Genomic DNA, 5,679 nt, shown 5'->3' with positions numbered 1-5,679 from the left:
ATTATGTTCATAAGTTAGCAAATTACCAAGTTGCAGTGAATTTATTCGTAACAACATGAACATGAGTTTAGTAATTCTAAGTTAAGAAATGTGATTAATCTAATACAATTATGTAATCTTAACTAAAATCATCTTTTGAAATCGTACATTGGAACTTTTATTTTCTCTTTATTTATTTTACTTGGTTAAAAATCTTAGTTTTTAATCACCTCTTCAAATCAAAATATTTTCTTCACCAAAGTGTATTTAATTGCATTCATAAATAATTCCTTTCACAGTCCCTTTGGGTACGATAACTCGACATTTACTTGTCACTTTATTACTTGTTGCGATTGTGTCAACTTGCACATTTTCGTTGTTTCAAGTTTTTACTGCCGTTGCTGGAGACTGTTTTAAAAGTCATTATTTGTGAATTTGTGAATTTTCCATTTTGGTTTATTTTTCTGTTCAATTTAAACTTAATTAAAATTATTTTGTTACAATTTTTATGAGTATCGATCGAATCGTCGATTTATTCCTCGAAGACCCTGAGATTGAAAGAACTTTTCGACAACGAAGAATACAAGCATTTCAGAAAAGGACCGAAGAAATGAACTATGAAAATCTGAATCAAGGAAATGGAACAAACCCTACTCAAAATCCTATCCTTATTGCTGATGATAGGGATAGAGCTTTAAGACAGTATGTCATGCCAGTGTTTCATGATCTTAATCCTGGTATTAGGAGACCCGAAATCGAGGCACAATAGTTCGAACTAAAGCTACTCATGTTCCAGATGCTTCAGACAATGGGCCAATTCAGTGGAATGCCTACCGAAGATCCTAGTCTTCACTTAAGACTGTTTATGGAGGTGAGCGATTCTTTCAAGTTAGCTAGAGTACTTTAAGATAAGCTACGATTAAAGCTGCTCCCATATTCACTAAGGGACAAAGCTCAACCCTGGTTAAAGTCATTGCCATCAGGTTCCATTTCCACATGGCAAGAGTTAGCAAAAAGATTCCTCATGAAGTATTTCCCGCATAGCAAGAATGCTAAGTTAAGGAACGAGATCACTACTCGACAAATGGATTATGAGTCCTTATATGAGGTATGGGAAAGGTACAAAGAGTTATTACGAAAGTGCCCTCATCATGGAGTCCCATCATTGCATCCAACTTGAGACATTCTATAATGGTCTCAATGCTCACACAAGGATGGTAGTGGACACTTCTGCTAATGGTGCTCTTTTTTCTAAGTCTTATAACGAGGCTTATGAAACCATTAAGAGAACTGCCAACAACAGTTATCAATGGCCAACCAATCGAGCAGCTCAGGAAGACAAGTCACTGGAATACATGAAGTGGATCCACTCACTTCACTCGCATCTCAGGTATTTTCTATTTCTTCAATATTAAAAGTTTTACCACTAATGGGTTTAATAGTTTTGCAGCTCAGCCACCCAATCAATTTGAAAATATAGCCTGTATTTATTGTGGGGAAAGACATTTTTCGAAGAATGTCAATCAGACCTATTATTCATGTATTACATGGGTAATCAGAACCAGAATCAAGGAAGGCAAGGACTACAATCCAATTTTTATAACCCATCTTGGCGAAACCACCTTAATTTTTCCTAAGGTAACAGAAGGGCTGGAATCAGTAACACTTATTCCAAACCTAAACCAACCCAGCCACTTGTTTTTACCCAACAAGTTCAGATGCAACCTCAAGCTGAAACTTTCAATGGCTTAGAAAACTTGTTGAAGGCATATATAGCCATAAATGATGCATTAATCCAAAGCCAAGTAGCTCCATTGAAAAACCTGGAAAACCAAATGGGCCAGCTTGCCACTAAACTTAGAAACCGTGCACAAGGTGCTTTGCCTAATGATACGGAGAATCTAAGAAATCCAGGGAATGAGCATTGTAAAGCATTGGCACTAAGGAGCTGAAAGACATTAGAGCCCAACACTGTTGAAGCTGAACAAGGGCTAGTTGCTGCTCAAGATTCAGTGGAAGTTCAGCTGAGTGTTAAAATCCAATAAGATAACTTCTTAACCAGTCAATTTTGATAAACTAACAACTACGTTAGATGCAGAATTTCCACAGAAGATGAACAACCAGCTCTAGTAAAGAATCCTCCACCACCCTACCCTTAAAGACTTCAAAAGCAAAAGCAGGAAGTCCAATTCAAGAAGTTCTTAGACATACTCAACCAACTTCATATCAACAATCAGTTGGTAGAAGCACTTGAGCAAATGCCGAATTACGTTAAATTTATAATGATATCATTCCTAAGAAACAAAGTCTTGGAGAATTTGAAACTGTAGCCCTGACAAAGGAATACAATGCATATGATCAAGACAAACTACCCGAAAAGTTGAAGTATCCTGGATGTTTAACCATGCCTTGCAATATTTGAGCAACTTATTATGGTAAGGCACTATACGATTTGGGTGGGAGCATCAACTTGATGCTCATGTCCATATTCAGAAAGTTGGCGATAGGTGAAGTTAGACCTACTACAGTTACACTTCAATTAGCAGATCAATTTTTAGCACATCTATGTCTAATGCGTCCCCAAGAAAAGAGGTATTACGGTCATTGAGAATGAGAATAATGAGTTGATACTGACTAGAATAGTTACGAGATGGAGAATTTGCATCGATTGTCAGAAGCTGAACAAGGAGACTAGGAAAGATCACTTTCCTCTGTCGTTCTTAGACCAGATGCTGGATAGACTCGTGGGCTGAGACTATTACTATTTCTTAATGGATACTCGGGGTATAATCAGATTATAGTAGCACCGAAAGATTAACACAAGACAACATTCACATGCCCGTACTGTACATTTGCATTTAGACGTATGATATTTGGTTTATGTAATGCACCTGCTACATTTCAAAGATGTATGATGTCTATTTTTACTGACATGGTTAAGAAGTATTTGGAAGTGGATGATTTTTCAGTATTTGGAGATACATATGATGATTGCTTAGCCAATCTAGCTAAGGTACTAAGGCGATGCGAAGAAACAAACCTCGTACTCAATTGGGAAAAGTGCCATTTCATGGTATGAGAAGGTATTGTTCTAAGGCATTGGATAACGAGGTATGTAATCGAGGTAGATAAAGAAAATGTAGTTGTTATCAAGAAACTCCCACTTCCAACATCTATAAAGGGTTTTAGGAGATTTTTGGGCCATGCCGATTTCTATCGAAGATTTATCAAGGACTTCTCCATAATTGCTAAACCTTTATGCAAATTATTGGAGAAAGATAAGATGTTCAAATTTAATGAAGAGTGTTTGAAAGCTTTCAGTGATTTGAAAAGCCAGTTAGTTTCAGCACCAATCATCGTCACATTAAACTGGGAATTGCCTTTTGAATTGATGTGTGACGTAAGTGACTTCACGATAGGAGCTGTCATGGGCCAGTGAAGGAACAAAGTTTTTCATCCCATATACTACGCAAGTCAGACTCTGACGGGAGCTCAATTGAATTATACAATAATAGAGAAAGAGTTACTTGCTATTGTGTTTTCCTTTAACAAGTTTCGATCTTATCTTGTAGGTACCAAAGTGACTGTCTATATAGACCATTCGACAATTAAGTATTTATTTGCCAAGAAAGACACTAAGCCAAGATTGATCTGATGGGTACTTCTCCGATGGGTACTTCTACTTCAAGAATTTAATCTAGAAACTCAAGATTAAAAGGGAGTGGAAAACCAAGTAGCAGACCACTTGTCTAGATTGGAGCCGCAAGAAGGGAATTCTCCACTTATACCCATTTAGGAGACATTCCTAGATGAACACATATTGAAGTAAATCATGTCTATAATACTCCTTGGTTTGCTAATATTGCTAACTATTTAGCTTGTGGTTTGATGCCGATTTGATAAGACGTATCATCAAAAGAAAAATTTTCTTCACGATGTGAAGTACTATTTCTGGGAAAAGCCATATTTGTTTAAAAAGTTTGTAGATCAAATGATTAGGAGATGCGTGACAGAAGATGAAGTACATAAGATTCTATATCATTGCCACTCATCTCCGAGTGAGGGACACTTCAGAGGTACACATACTACAACCAAAGAATTGCAAGTTGAATTCTTTTAGCCAATACTATTCATAGATGCGTATGTTTACGTAAAGATTTGTGATCAATGCCAGAGTGTTGGAAACATCACCAATAGAAATGATGTAACACCCCAAATTTGGGCCTAAAAAGAATTGGCCTTGAGCATGGGAGCAGCTAGAAGACTGCACGTAAGTATTTAGTTATGCAAGAAAATGACACAATTGAGTGTCTAGCTTAGTGGTTGTGTGCTCTGGGAGTGTCTGAGAAGTCTTGGGTTCAAACCTAGGCTTTAACAAAAATTTTAACTTTATAGGGCCCTTGGTTCTAGATAGTAGGCTTCTTTAATTAAATTAGGTAATATGTGACACAAAGAAAGCTTGTGGTCTAGTGGCAAGGTGGCGTGTTGCTTCTACTGGGGGACTTGAGTTCGAGTCCTAGGTTGCTTGATAGAGAATTTATTTTGTTGTTGAGCTGGGTAGGTAGTGGAGTTGGACTGAGACTCTGAGGCTGAATTGGTATGAGAGTTTGAATAGAGTTTGAATGGGGTGTTGGAGTGATTTGTGGAGAGAATCATGGAGAGGATTAGGGAGAAAATCAAGGAGAGGATTATGGAGAGATTGTAGGAGAGGATTAAGGGAGTTTGAGGGGGTGATAGGAGTTGGTCGGAAATGGGATTCCCCATGATGCAAATTAGGTCATAGACTTTTGGTGTCAAATTTGCCACTTTTTGCTCTCTTTTGCGGTAGCTTCTCCTTTTTTGTTTCGATCGCTGATAAGTTTAGTTACTTGTTTGTCAGCTTTTGGTAAACAATCGGGTGTTTTGGTGTTTCATTTTGGAGCTTTCTTTTGACCGAATACTCTTCCCTACTCATCCTATTGTCGAATACCATTGGTCCTCTTCTTTTTCTCAAATCATTTGCTCTAGCCAAGTCCCTTCTTTTCTTTTCCACTTCCTCTCAATAAAGCCTTTTGCATTATTTGGTTGCCATTCCTTTCTACATTGTAACCATAGCCGATTGTTCTTACTCTTTTTCATTCTCTTCATTTTTGCATTGTAGCCGAATACTCTAGTTTCTTCTTCTAAACTTTCAGTTGTGGACTTGTGAAGTTCGAATAATCAGGTGTGAGGGTATGTGTATTCTTTCTCTCTCTTTCTCTCTTCTATCGCGCTAATATCTAATATCTCTTTACGGCTATTTTGTTGTTAGGATTCAAGGCCCCTATCTTTTGGGTACCTTCGGCTCTTGTAGGGTGTGAGCCGAATCTGCTTCCCTTCTAATCTAGATCCTACGTTTCAGTAAGTGATTATTCTTCTAGTTCAACTACTTTCTTATGTGGTGGTTGATAAGGTTTTATTGGAATGCAGACAACTATTAAGGCCTAGGGATTGGGCTCTTGCAATGAAGTGGTAGACCTTCTAATGGGTTGATAAGAGTACCTAGACCCCAAGGCAAGTAAAATGACCAAACTACCCTTATAGGGTAAAATGACTATTTTACCCCTCGAGGGTAATGACTGATTTGTGCTATGATTTGACTGTTCTTTCTGAGCATAACATTCTGCATACACAATATATTTATGACATGACTTTCTGCATGTGATTGGGGATTGATTTGGA

At 37.6% G+C, this 5,679-nt stretch overlaps 1 non-coding gene across 1 annotated transcript; it reads right to left on the bottom strand.

The window, feature by feature from the left end:
* Positions 1-1,033: 1,033 nt before the first annotated feature.
* On the bottom strand, positions 1,034-1,137 carry LOC128287107 (small nucleolar RNA R71). Its single transcript, XR_008277807.1, has one exon. It is a non-coding gene; the product is annotated as a small nucleolar RNA R71 (small nucleolar RNA).
* Between the last annotated feature and the right edge of the window lie 4,542 nt (positions 1,138-5,679).

This window comes from Gossypium arboreum, chromosome 13, assembly GCF_025698485.1.
Source record: "Gossypium arboreum isolate Shixiya-1 chromosome 13, ASM2569848v2, whole genome shotgun sequence".
Taxonomy (NCBI): domain Eukaryota; kingdom Viridiplantae; phylum Streptophyta; class Magnoliopsida; order Malvales; family Malvaceae; genus Gossypium; species Gossypium arboreum.
The sequence above is the reverse complement of the archived record's forward strand: the minus strand, read 5'-3'. Positions and strand labels throughout refer to the sequence as shown.